The 15,037-nt window shown below is 40.9% G+C and overlaps 1 pseudogene; it reads right to left on the bottom strand.

Annotated features, from left to right (window-relative positions):
• Positions 1-4,089: 4,089 nt before the first annotated feature.
• LOC118833164 lies at positions 4,090-5,615 on the bottom strand (annotated as a pseudogene).
• Positions 5,616-15,037: the final 9,422 nt, after the last annotated feature.

Genomic DNA, 15,037 nt, shown 5'->3' with positions numbered 1-15,037 from the left:
TGACTGTGCACAACCATTACTAGTTTTGTATTCCAAAGAGATTACAAAAACACAAGGGGCAGTTAGGTGGTGCAATGGATAGAGCGCTGGCCCTGGAGCGAGGAGCATGTGATTTCAAATCTGGCTTCCGACACTTGATACTTACTAGCTGTGTGACCCTAGGCAAGTCACCCCGATGGTCTTGCCAAAAAAGGTGGGGAGGGGGAAGGACCTATACATACAAAAATATTTATAGCCACTCAGTGTTGTGAAAGAATTGGAAATTGAAGGCATGTCCATCAATTGGGGAAGGGCTGAACAAATTGTTGTATGTAGGTGTGATGGAATACTAGTATGCTATTGTGTGGGTCAACAGACCACTGACTCAAATAAAAAAACAGAGGTGTTTCGGCTTTCTCAAGGTAGAAACAAAACAGAAGCTTTATTTGATCAAGTCTCGCGAGAATTGGGCATCTCCCACTACCAGGGCGGAGATAGTAGTGAAGAGAGGCAAGGGGGAGAAGGCAAGCAAGGGGATATATATCCTTGTACAAACAATTCTAAGAAATCCCACCCCAGAGGCTGGACCTCTGTCCCCATTTGCGGGGACAGGTGGCCTCACAATCTAACCAGGAATAAGTTTTACCCAATACCAGCACAGAAACTACAGAATTACCTTATAGGGAAACTTTGATGTTAGGATGGCAGTTTGTGAGTAAGCTAGGGGAGGGGGAGAGGGGAATACCACCTGATTTCCCCAAAATCATATGATTTACAGGAAAACGAAACTTAGGCCTAGTGAGGTCCACATCCTAACTAAATTTGTACTATTTGAGTATCATTTTGCCTGAGTTATTCATAGGGAAGCTTTCACAATCTTGTATGCCATTCACAGCTGAGGTGACATCTATAAATCTAAAGAAGAAGGGGGAGAAAGACATTCCTAAAGGCTAAATAATCAGATTCCCACAGACTCAAATTTATCCCATTTCCCTTTTCTCTAAATATTGATTCTCAAATATTAATAATACATACATATATATATATATATACACATATACCCTGTGAAGTCTTCACACCTTATTCTCTCACTACCTCACACACTATAAAAAATGATGAGCAGGATGTTCTCAGAAAAATCTGAAAAGACTTATATGAACTGAAAAAAAATGAAATGAGCAGAACCAGGAGAACATGATATACCATAACAGCAACATTGCATGATGATCAACTGTGAATTACTTAGCTATCTTCAGCAATACAATGATCCAAGACAAGTCTGAAGCACTTACCATGAAAAATATATTCCGTCTCCAGGGAAAGAACTGATGGAATTTGAATGCAGATCAAAGTACATTTTACTTTCTTTCCTGGGGTTTCTTGTCTATTTTCTTTAACAACATGAGTAACATAGAAATACATTTTGCATAACTGCACATGTATAATCTATATCAATTTGATTGCCTTCCCAGTTCAGGAGTGGGGAATGGAGAGTGGGAGAAAATTTGGAAACCAAAAATTTTTAAATGAATGTTAAAAATTGTTTTTACATGTAATTGGGTAAAAAAATATTAAATTTAAAATAGAAAAAAATTAACACCTACCTAATACCTAGAAAGACATGATCAGGTAGCCAGAATTATATAGGAGAATCTTGCTATCCATTGTAAACTAATAGAGACACAAAAAGTGCTACAAAATTAGATCCCAAAATATCTTTGAAAATTCAACTAATAAACTGCTGGGACTGGATCATTATCAAGGAGAAACTACTGCATAAATCACCTGGTTATGACATCGGTTCCCCAAAAATTAACAACAATTTTTATTTTAGCAGATGTCACCACTACACATATTTAGAATCTCCAAACAAATTACTTTCTACTTCAGAAATTGATACTCACAAAACTAGAAAATTTTGATACAAAATGTCTCATTGAAATGATTGTTGATGGACCTCCAATCTTGACCTTCAGTTCTCCTCTCTGCCATGAAGGCAGCCCTTCATGGAACAGGGACTTACAATCCTTTTCAAGCTGGGTGAGATTGATTGCATGGTTATTCTGCGATGTACATAAACAGAGAATACTGTAAATCAAGAGCAGCACATTCATCTTCATATTCACTTGGAACTCAGAGGTGCTGGTACTCAAAGACTGTTGATTTTGTTATCTGTTTTCTTCTAATTAGTGTGATATACAGTATGTAGATGTAAGGCCTCCTGCATTGTTGCTTTCAAGTTTGGTCTTTAGAATGCCTTCTGACTAAACCACCTGGTAGAAGAATTATCTGCAGCAATCTGCATTTTCGTTTTGGAGATTTGACACACAGGTTGTAGACCATGCAAATACAGCTAGCAGAGAGTAGATGCCAGGACTCCAATGCTTTGGTAATTCTCTGATCTCATTGATATAGATACTCTTTCCAACGATAAAGATCACAACCCATCCATGACTTCGTATTTTAAGCAACTCTTGCCCATATGCTACAATAAATCCACCATAGATAGTCCATGTAATACATTATCTCCCTTCCTTTCATTTTACTGTTCATTGAAAAGCTGCAAAAGGAGCATGGTGCATATTAGATTGTAACCAATTAAATCTGTTACAAAACTCCAGCTTTTAGTTACAAAATCCAATACCCAGAATCCCTCTAGAAGGCATTCCAAGCAAAACAATGTTTAAAATGGACAAGGTAAATTAAGATGCATTTCATCAGTGGGCAGTTTCAAAACATAATGGAACCACTTCTCACCGTGCAGTCCACGAGGCTGATATCTTAAATATTGATTTTCTAGTCATTGTCATTGTCATTGTAAAAAGCTATTCTGTTTCCTCCTAATGCCATAAATTTAACTTTAAACAGAATAAGAACCTTTTAGCAAGAAAATTTCAGATCTATCTGTTTATTTTGGAAATTAAAACCACCAGGATTGAAAGGAAGAAAAAATGACCAAAGTGGGTTTTCAAAAATTTAAAACTCCATCATGCATAAATGGAGCTCATCAAAGAAAGTAATTTCCCTGCGGAAAACACTCCATCTTTTGTTTTATGTAAGTTATCAACATGAATATTTTATTTTCAATGAAACTGTCTTTTCCCCTCTGTGTTTCATGGCTTTCACTTTGTGTCTAGAGTAAATAAGCTTCCCACCCTTCTACCTTACTCTATTATTCAAGTCAGTTGCAATGAAATACTGTCTTTGCCATGGTATGAAAATTAGCAACTCAGTTTTGCAAATTTATCTGATTTTTTTGTTTTTTGTTTTTTGTTCTTCTTTTAAAGCAATAAATATTTACTGTTTGATCCTTATCTCTAAGCACAGAGAAGCGACAGGAGATGAAGGGAAAAGAAAGAGGAGAATCCTGGTCTACAAGGCCCAATGACACAACCCTAACAAAGTGGGAGGCGGAGTTTCTATTTACAACCGTGGGTCAGGAGCAGGGGACGGGTAACCTGACCAGTCATTCAGGGCAATCCAACGCAGCCTTGCATAGTGTCATGAAAGCATTTATGCTATTTGGGAGACAGACTGCACTGGGCCATTCGATCAGCCCTCCCAGAGCAGAGAGCAGCCAGAAACACACAGCTCTTTTGTCTAGTGGGCAGAGTACTGAGGCATGGCAAAGTAAAACGCCACGTCTGCACCATGTGTGGTACTGCCGCACTGGACTGCCCTCTTGCCTTTCTTGTTCCTGGGACACTGGGGTAGCGGTGGGGTGTCCTCAGACCTACATAGAACCACAATATCCAGGGGACAGGTGTGGAAGGTCCATAATTCTGCAGGCCAAACTGGATGGTGATGTTCAACTGGCTGAGCAGGTGGGGCTGAGGTCGGCTGCTCTGCTCTAGGCAGGGGTGGGAAAGACTCTTGGTAGAATATACACTGAGAAGCAGACCCTTGGGGGAGGTGGGGAAGCCCCCTTTTCACCAGCTGTGCTTAGGTTATGACCCAGAATTCAAATGCTGCAGGGACTGGGCCCTCTTCAATGCTGGCCCCTGGGTTTGACTGGGGCAGGAATGGAGGAGCCCCTTCCCTCTGCCTTCCACCCCCTGGCCTGGATTGAAGCTGAATAAATAACAAATGAGATAGAGGGGGAGAAGAGAGAGAGAGGTGGAATGGTCTCTATCCTCAGGGGTGTCCAAGAAAGGGGCTGCTGCTGCTGCTGGGGGATGGGGACGATGCCGACTTTATTGCAGGGTCTCCACAAAGGCATCGAACTCTTTGATGTTCTTTTCATGCACAGCCAGTTTTTCGGGGAGTGAGTCCAGGTCTTCAGCCATGGGCTGAGCCCCAATGTCGATGGAGAGGCTGCTCAGCTGGGGGGGGATTCTGAAACTCCCAGTAGAAGGTCCCTAAATCCATGGGCAGAACGTCATCCTTTGAGAAGGCTGGCTTAAAGTCAACCATGACAAAGTCGTCGTGCGTGTTTCCACTGCTGACGCGCTGGACCCATCAGAGTGTAAGCTGCCTTGGAGAGGAGATTCAGTGTCTGGGGAATCAGGAGGATTTGCCATGGGATCATTATCCTCTAGCTCAAAGTTCTTGGGAGCAAACATGGCAAAGGGGATGTCCAAATTGGTCATTGTTACCTGATCCAGTGAATTGTTGACAAGCGCTCCCACTTTCCTAACCAAGATGGCCTCCAGAACGTCACGGGGGGAGCCTGGGCCTTCACTGCTGTTGGAAACAGTTTCAGTGTCTTCACTGCTGGAAGGAGTGACTATGTAGTGGGCACCATCAGAAGGGGTAAAGGTTGCCTGCCATCCTCTCATGGTCAGCCTGGGTGCCATGGGCAGGCTGGCTGGGAGCCAGGGGCACCCCACCTTCCTTCCCTGGAACCATTAACTGGGATGGAGGGGAGGTTGAGAAAGAGGTATTTCCTGAGAGTCCTCCACAGATGGGTATGCCACCCCAGCATCCTCACCAGCCGTCCTGTAGTTGCAGGGGTGCATGGGCGAGGAGCTGGGGTAGGGACGGTCCACAAAATGATCAATGACAATCCCCATGATAGGTGGGGTCCTCTCAAACTGCCTGGTAGACATGAAGGCGAGGTTAATTCTGGAGGCACAGGACAGAGTGATAGTGCCCACAGGGGTGCCTACTGTGCCAACTCGGACTGTGTGGAAACCTTCTCCTAAGCCATTCAATTGGACTTCTTCAAAGTATATCCTGTAGAGGATGACATATTCACGACCCTGTTTCCTGGAGAGTTGGTAGGCTGGTGTCACTCTAGTGATGGCGAGCAGAGACTTCAGCAGTAATGACAGCCTATTGTACACAGTGTAGGAAACTTTAATTTCTTTGTCGCACTTTTCATTCATTTCAAGACACCAAATTTCTAGTTCCATGGAATCTCCCTCTGAAGTCTCGATTGAGATTTCCACGCACATCGACCTCCCCACGGCGGGAAGCTGCCCCTCCAGGGCTTTCCTGGCCTCATGTGTGACCTCTGGGATATCCTTGATGGCCAAGTTGAACCAGTCAGATCCTGTTGGGGAAGATGATGAGCGAGTACAAATCTTTTCTCCCAAACGTGCCTGGACTATCACTTGGACCGTCTTCAGGGCAAAAACTTTGATGAACTTGTCCAGTTCCTTCCTGTCCCTGGAACTGAGATCAGCGTCCATTGCATACACAAGTCTGTGGGGCTCGGGGCCCGCTGGGCGCCCGCTGGGGGCCCGGAGCCTTCCTCCTCGCGGGCCGCGGGGCTCTGCGCCTGCCTCGGCTCAAGTCCGGCTGCCCTTGCTCCCCGGCCTCGGCGCTGCGGGTCCCACCGCCTCCCGGCCCCAGGCGCCGCCATCGCTGCTGTTTGTTTTCATCCGCTTCGCTGGAGGAGGGGGGAGGGGAAGCAATTTATCTGATTTTTAAAAGTCTTTGCTCTTTTTTCACCTGAAGGCACAAATCCCTGAAACTCCCCCTACCTAGATAGGCAAGAAGGCATTTTAACAAGTTCAAGAATCTTCACAGGTTCCCTCTTACGTCTTGGTTTCAAATACAAACTTGCCTGGCTTTCAAAAGCCTTCACAGTCTAGAACCAGCCAAAAAATTTTAAGTGCTTTTCACATTATAATCCAGGCAAAACAACTTATTTCTTTCCTCTGTACATGACATTCTAACTCCTCCCTCTATTTCTTTTCCATAGACTGCTTCCCTGGTGTCTAGAATGCTCTCTCTCCTCCTCTCCACTTGTTAAAACCTCTAGCTTCATTCAAGAACCAAAGTGTCACAAAAGGTTTGTTTCTTTGTTGGTTTTCCTGGTGTCACTCCTCTCATTCTCTAATAACTTTGTATTTTTTTTAACTTACTTATGTGTGTATATGTTGTATTTCATTTACTGAACATAAGCTTCATAAGGGCAAGGGTTTTTATTTTTGTCCTTTAATACCAAGAATCAGCACAGTTACTGGCATGTTCTGGGACCTCAGCAAATGCTTATTGACTTCAAATAAATTGATGTTTTCCATCAATTTTAATTTAACTATCAGATGTGAAAGGCATCTATACGGAACCAATGCTCAGAATTTTTTTAACTGTGGCTTTTAATTCATTTGTGGATTCCATGCCAATATAGGAACAGTGATAATTAGTCTGGATAGCGAAAAAACTGGTGTTAGTCATACTACCTCCATATGATAGCATGTCCTGTATTAATGTTTGTCTATAAATCCTCCATGCAATATTTCTCCATTCAGCAGATTGATTTCCTTTTGTTCTTTGATTATCTCTATGTCACCAATATATTATGCTGACTGTCCATCCTCTGTCTCTTACTCTTGCAACATGACCAAATCAATTATTTATATGATGCTATAATAAGTGGTAACATGATACCACCAATTTATACCCATCATTAATTTGTCATTATGCTTGGTAATATTGTCAATTTTTGTTTCTTTTTCTGAGTTTGTGTATTCCATTATTCACAGCCTTGTAGTCTCAGTGGGAAAATATTATTGTTAAAGAAGCAGACCTTGGTGGCACTTATCAATGTGGGGTCCTTGAAAGGTTGACATAATTTCTCAATGTAATAGTCTTATCTTCTTATCCCACTCAATTTTTGTTTTACCTATAATATCTGAGATGTACATATCAATTGATGATCTCAGTATACTGTTCATTCAATTGTGTGTCATAATCTGAATAATACACATTTTCACTCATGTTTTCCCCCTCCCCCAGTTTGCATGACTCTTCATTAGAGGTTTCAGGAAATTCTAGGTGACTATTTGTTAGTAATATTGTAGACAAAATTCTTGTTCTGATACAGGACATGCTAGATGACATATAAAGTCCTAATGCTCTGTGATTCACCATATTATTGACTATAGTAATTTCCAATGTTACATCCATTGAAGTCTTTTATAAATTTAACATATGAATATATGATACCACATTTCACTAAAATCTTTAAGGTTGCTTTTGATAAACCAAGTAAAATGTCTTTCAATATAATTACTAATAAATTACTAATAGGTGGTGTGTCTTATTTTTCTCCACATCTCATTTAGTGATGTGAGTATTAAGATGTCTTCCTTCCTAGGTAATCTTCCATGAAATCCTGCCTACTTTCTTCTATTTTCACCAAGGATGCTTTTCATATATACATGCCTGCGTGTATGGACAATTCTCCTAAAAAAAGTCAGCAGACTATTCTGTCTTCACTTCTGCTTAAAGTAGCACTTAAAGTGTAAATAGAACTAAATCCAACTTAAAATGTCATCAGCATAGAGCATCTTTTCTCTCACTCATCCATTTGGTCTATCTGGGAGCCAGGAGCAAGATGTCTAGATTCAAAGGAACAAACAGTAATCTAGACAGCAGATGATGAACTCAATTGGCACACACTCCTCTTCCATCATCTGTCGACCCAGCTGGCTACCTCTTCCTTCACTGTGCCAGAGCCTGTGCTAAGTGTTTTACAAATATTATTTCCTTTGATTGCTGCAGCAACTTAAGGATGCAGTGCTATTATTAGCCCCATTTTACAGTTAAGGAAATTGTTTACGTTATCTTGAGTTTCACTGAGGCTGCATTTTTATACTCATTTCTGTCTTTTTCTTCATTTTTATGCTACAAAGAAGAAGCCGAGTAGAGGATGTCATCCAGGAAATAATATCCCCCAAAACAGAGAATACAGTATGGTCTTGTGATAATGATGAAGGGCACTCAGTGGAGAGCCCCTTTGGTGGACTAGATTTCTAATAAGATCAAGAGATAATATGGAAGGTAGAAGGGCCCTTTGTCTTCTATTGACACCCATCATATATTTATGGGAGGGCATGGACAAGATTCCAAAAAGTAGTCAGGCATGTAGGATTATGATCAAAATCTTTGGAAGGAGTATTGACATTGAAGAAATCAAAGACCTATTTGAGTTAATGAGTATCCTTTTTAGATATAATCTATGTCAACTTTTATAATAAAGGATATTATTTTTTCTCTCCTACATTCTTTCTCACCATATCCTGAAGATTGCATACTTAAAAGACCCCATAATGGACATGAACAGAGTTAGATAAATATAGATTCCAATGATGGCTCCTCTTGCTCCCTTGCTGAGCCTAAATTGCCCCATTGATCAGGGCTGTTCTTGATCCAGCCTTTGACCAATATTTGTCTTTTAATCTCTACAACACTTGAGAAAATAGAAAAAATACTAAGTGCATGCATATGGATCAAGCAACTTCAGTTTCTTCCATTAGAAAATGTAAAATGGACTTTCCATATGCTCAGGATTATTCTTGTGCTTTGCTGCTAACGCTACGTGTATAATCCCATATTCAGTTCACTGACACTCTGTATTTCAGCTGAGTCAATGAGTCAGTAAACAATGAAAAATATGTTGAAGTATGCTGTCACTGAGTGAGTAAATGGAAGTCAAGTTAAATTTCTAAGAAAAAGAAACCTAAGGAAAACAAGTAAAACTAAAGAATGAATATGTGTGCCGTGTGCCACGTGCCCATGCATGGGAGATCATAAGAGAGGGGATAAAAGGATGTTACAATGGGAATATGTAGCAAAAAAATGCAAGATTTTATAGTTCTAAAACAAAAAAATGCACATAAGATTTGAAGAAGCAAAAATTTTAAATAATTCATTTTCATTTCTAAATCTATTTACCACAAAGGACTTTAAAAAGTCCATATGACTGCATTGTAGTTTGTTTATAAGCTAATTTGTGGGGTCAATATCCCCACATCCAATAGCCCGAAGTGGTGGCTGAACACCTTCTTAAGCCACTTTCACACAGGCAGGTGTTTATTGTTTATAATTTAAACAGATTGTTCAAGAAACATATTCAAAAGCACAGATCCCTGTTGACTATGATCTCCACCACCATCATCATCAATGACAGAGAAGTTGCTCAATCTGCAATAATGGAGGCACTTTCAACTCAAGGAATAAATGAATCAGTCAAAAACAACTACAACAAAACCTTCATTAAGTGCCTGTAATGGGCCAGATCTTGTGATACGCACTGGGAGTAAAAAGACAAAGTTAAGACAGTCTCTGCCCCTGAGGGGCTTATGATCCTTGGGGGAGAGAGTCTATGCATAGATAGGCATATACAAAATAGGGATAGATCAGGAGCTGTGACTTCATTCTTGCAGGGAACACTGGGTGAGGAAAATGCCCTAGTGCAAGTAAACCTTGTGCATTAGTATTAGCACCAGCAGCTGGGGTTGTTGAGAACAAGGAAATATGACAGGTCTTGTCTTCAATGAAAGAGACTTTTTCTTTTTTAAGAGTCAATTCATACATATTGTGTTTAAAGGTTTGTAAAGTATGTTACATATATTCTATCATTTTATCTTCCTTATTAGCATGTGAAAAAGTAATATTTCCATTTCCTAGCTAAGGAAACTAAGCCTCAACAGGAATAGATGAATTGAAATCCACTTATCCATGGATTCCAATCCCAGTGCTCTTTCTACTATACCAAGCTAGCAATTTAATTGAGTTAATAACCTGATTCTAATGCATAATAATATAAAATAGTGCAACAACAAGAACAATACAATAAACTTTAGGTGCTTGCTATGGGAGGAATAAGAAAAGAAGGAAAGAAGGAAGGGAGGAAGGAAGGAAGGGAGGAAGAAGGAAGGGAGGAAGGAAGGGAGGAAAGAAGGAAGGGAGGGAGGAAGGAAAGAAGAGAGGGAGGAAGAAAGGAAGGAAGGGAGGAAAGAAGTAAGGGAGGGAGGAAGGAAAGGAGGGAGGGAGGAAGGAAAGGAGGGAGGAAGAAAGGAAGGAAGGGAGGAAAGAAGGAAGGGAGGGAGGAAGGGAAATAAGGAAGGAAGGAAGGATGGAAGGAAAAGAGGGAAGGAGAAAGCAAGAGAAAATAGGAGGGGTAATGGGAGGGAGGAAAGGTAATGAGGTGTTTACTCGATGTCATCAAATAGACCATTTCTTTCCATTTTAAAGGGGATTCTTGTTTAAGCATAGGGTGAACTAGAGAACTTCTAAAGTCACTCATGACTGTGAGATTCTGATCCTGTGACTAGTCTCACACAGAGACAAATATGTAGGCAGATTGTCCATCTTCACTCGGTGGCACTGTGGATAGAGGGCTGGACCTGGAAATAGGTAGTCCTGGGTTCAAATGTGGTACCATATATTAACGAGTTATATGACTCTGAGAAAATGACTAAAGCTCTGCTTCCTTCAGTTTCCTCTTCTGTAAAATGGGATAATAATAGCATCCACTTCTTAGTGTTGTGGTGAAGGTTAAATGAGATATAATGATAAAGAACTTTGAAGCCCACAATGCCTTGCACATACTGAGTGCTGTATAAATATTAGCTATTGCTGTTATTTTTATCAGTAGTAGTAGTATTATCTCTTACATGTGAAATAGTACGTTAGAATTTGTTCCAAAAGCAAAGAAATAAAACGGATTTTAGTTTTTATGCCGTTGATATTAATATGTTGGCACAAATTCTTTGAACCTCAGATGCCTCACCTGTGAAATGGGGATAATAATATACTACCTGCTTTGTGAGATAGTCTATGAGGTCATTGCCTTGCAAAGGTTAAAGCACTATAGATAGCTTTATTGTCATTTTTATTCTTATGAGGATCAAAAGAAATAAAGCACTTTGAGCCAAGATGACATTTTTATTTTTTGGACCAAAACTGTCGTGTCCTTGGTATGGGGATCTCCAAGTGAGGAAATGCCTTCCACCAATGCAGATCAACAAGTGTAAGATCCAGTGACTTGCTCCAAATTGCATAAACAATATTTATCAACAGTCAGATGGAAAGGAATTTTTTTCTTCCTAACTCTGAGGCCAACTCTATCCACTTCTCTGTCTTGTTTTCCCCCCATAAGTTCTTATTATTAATATTGCTTGCCTGCAGACTCTTTATCGCTATTCATGTCAAGAAAATAAAATCCTTCTCTATAGAAGTAAGAATTTAATTCAATGTGTAACATAAGCATCTCTGCCAACCTGTAGCACATTTTTGCACTCAGATGCTTGTCCTGTGGAAGCCCTTTACCGGAGGACATTGGGACTCAATTCACATTGAAAGAAACACATGTCTTTATGAACAGCTAAATGTCAATGACTCTTCTGCAATTTTGCTTAATTAAATACAGCCATTAAGGGTTATGTTGCATAATGTCGAACATGTCAAACATTTTGGGTTTGCGGATTCGGTCACTCCCCAAGTCCACATGCCAGTCAAGGGAAAGGAGTTGGCAGCATTTATTGTACAGTGTAGACTTCACAAACCCCCCACTCCTCTGTCCTCTGAGTTTGGGAGATCCTCTTTCTACATGTACAATCCCATCCTCTGCCCATCCCAGGTTGCAGTGTAGTGTAAAAAGATTGAGGACAGGATCCTGTGACTAGCTGCCATTATGGTAAAATGGAACTAAATACTTTTTATTCTTGCCCTGTCTTTATTACTAACTAGCTGTGTGACCTTGTAAAAAGTGCTTAACTAACTCACTGACTTTCTGTGTTAAAAAAAAAAAACCTTGAAAAGCCTATCACTGTGTTTTTATAACTACCTTAAGAAGTTTCCATGCTTAATTCCAGCCCCATTGGTTCGTTCTTAGCAAGGTATTCCTGGATGTCAGTTATTAAGCAAGAGGGTTCCTTTTTATTTTAAAATGAGCCAATGATTTTCATTATCTATTTTATATAGATAAGTTATTTGTAATGGGTATGCTAAGTTTAAAGAACTCTAAATACCAGTTACAACCTGTAGGGAGTTAGTGCCAACCCCGGGGCTGCTCGGACCCTAGCGCTTGGCCTGTTTCCTGGGTAAGACCAGACAGGCTTAGTAGGAGTTGGAACAGTAGGCGCCCGGAGGAAAGACTTCCGTCCCTAGCAGCCCCCCTTAACAGCCCTCCCGCTCTGGTAGCCATCCTTTCTCATGCAAGCAGAGTCCATTCACCAAGGACTCACAAGCCCAGTAGGAGGAACACAGCTGGCCATTACCGAATGCTCTTGAACCAGTGCCTAACACAAACATGCTTTAATTAATGGGAACTTCTTGGATACTTGATAAGGGCATCCTGCCCCGTGCCTCACATAGCTCATACAGTACTGATACCAGTTTGTATCCTGCCCGAGCCTTCCCATGCCTCTTTAGATACTGTAGAAATAGCACTCCCCTCCTGTTCCCATATTCCTATGGAAACCACCTTACCACAGCCCTAGTTTTCCCATACGCTTGTAGGCAACATAGTTTATAATAATCTAGATTCTTCCCACCAGATATCGCTACTTACATCTAATCTAAGTGCAACGATACATTACTGAAGCACATCTCTTTTTTCCCATGCTCTCATGCCCTTGAACACCTGCTTCTGCTTATGTAGTGCAAAAACCTATAAAAATGGATAATGGCTTCCATTAAATCAGAGTTGTATCCATCTTTGGCTCCAGCCTTATCATTGCATATTGAGATAGGGCCACTTCCTGGTCAAGGACCCCTAACATCTGGCACCACGTGGGGCTCAGGGAAAAAAACGTGCCAGGGAAAAGGGCCCCACGTTCCGTGAGACCCCTCGACAGCACTGAGGGAAGGTCTCCTCGGTGGCCGAGGAGCTGAGTCACTCACGGAGAATACACTTCACTCAGCTCACCCAGAAGAAAAGGACGAGTTTCCAATTCGCAACCTGAAAGCAGGGCAAGGATGCCGTAAGACTTTCGGAGGAGGTAAGAGCCGAGGCCTTACCAATGGGACTATCTGCATCCTTCACAGAATGTCAGCACTTAGAGATATTCTGTAGAATAATTTATAAGCTTAGCAAGAAACAGGGATGCATGATCCACATTAGAAAAATTAGGGATTTCATAAACATTCTTAAAGCAGTCTTTGCTTGGATAGAGCAGCGCGCCTCTGTCACCATGGAGGAGGATGAGGGGGCAAGCGAAAGGACAGTGCAGCAGTTCTCTCTGTCGGCTCAAACAGGGGAAGCTGCATCCCAGGTTGTGGAAACAGGGGAGGTAGGAAGAGCCTGGCGTGGAGACAGGTACAGACCACCCTTTGGTGTTCCGCAACTGGAATTGCAATCCCCTTTACAATTGGTGGTGACTAAATTACGGAGGGAAGGCCAGCTAGGGGCACCACACCACAACAGGGTTAGACTCCAAGGACAACATACCAGAAAAAAGCAATTTAAAATATGATCCGGAGGAAAGAATGAAGTTTCCTTCGGCCCCTCCCCCAACTCCTCAATATAAATCCATTTCAGCATGGTACCTGGCCTCTGTTACATCAGAGGGCCAAGCATTTTGTATATAGAATTCAAAAAATCCTCTCTGTGTTTTTCTGTCTCTGTGTCTGTGTTCTGTATCTGTGTTTCTGTGTGAGTGTGTAATCTGACACCCTGTAATGTCCACTATCTCTTTTTCTCCCTCCCTGGCTCCAGTCTCTTCAGAAGAGCAGGAGGGCGGGGGAGAGAGAAAGAGAGACAAAAAGGTGATCTTGTTTATACGGTTTAAAATTGGTAGAAACAATGCTCTTTCTTTCCCTCTTCAGTCCAAATGTGGCCGGTTTGGATGTGATGAAAGATAAGAAAGAAAGTGGGAACTTTTCCCTGAAATTTGTGGTAAATGTGTTACTCCTGATTTGATCCTTAAGATAAAGTCAGAATTTCTTATACCATTTGGCACTAAGGCAAATTCGGAAAATGCATGGATCTCAAATAAAGAGACACTTTGAGTCTCCCAGTACAAGGAGATGGGACAAGGCGCCACTGGATTCTTTTTTTTCCAGAGTCCCACTCACCTTTGACTGGCAAATTCAAAGTTCTCACTTCTAAAAAAGTTTTTAAGGAGTGAACACAGAAGTAAAATTTACTCAAGTTAAAAGTAGAACCATTAAGATCTTTTCACCTGTCTCGGACTGAGCCAGGGCTGCAATAAATGACAGAGCAGCAAAAAATTCTTTAGCAGATTCTGTTAACCACAAATAATCTGGTGAAGCATAGGAAACCTTTCTCAAAATAATAATACACGAATGAATATGAAGAAAAATCAGTTTATATGACAAAAGATATTCTGTATCCCCCTCCAATCCGTAGACTCCTTGTGGGGGTTAGAATTCCAGCTCAATGTCAGAAGTATATACAAAGATGTTTTAATTCATGTGTGGTTAATGAGAATCACCACGGGACTAGTAAAAATAAAAATAGGAAAATATTCAATAACATGAAGTATTATTAACATGAGGTATTAATAGATCTGTAGAGTTAATAAGTACTTTTCCATATACAACTACAGAGCTCCTTGTGTGCACTTTAGTAACTCTCATTACTACTTTTTGAAACAACTGATTTAAAGCTTCTAAAACAGAGAAATGAAAGCCCAACATGAGAGCCAATCTGAACATATTTTACCCAAAAGACTGTTACTTACTGTATTCCTGAGAAACAAAAATACTTCTTCAGATAGGAATTATCTCCATAGATATAACCGGGACTGCTCTAGCTTGCTGTGATTTTCCTACATTTGCTACTTGGAAAGTTTAAAAAATGATTCGGCTGCAAATATACATTAGAGAGTTGGCTCCTTTTCAAAATAATTGCCCTGTG

The sequence above is a fragment of the Trichosurus vulpecula genome, assembly GCF_011100635.1.
Source record: "Trichosurus vulpecula isolate mTriVul1 chromosome X unlocalized genomic scaffold, mTriVul1.pri SUPER_X_unloc_2, whole genome shotgun sequence".
Classification (NCBI taxonomy): domain Eukaryota; kingdom Metazoa; phylum Chordata; class Mammalia; order Diprotodontia; family Phalangeridae; genus Trichosurus; species Trichosurus vulpecula.
This window is presented reverse-complemented; position numbering and strand designations above follow the sequence as displayed.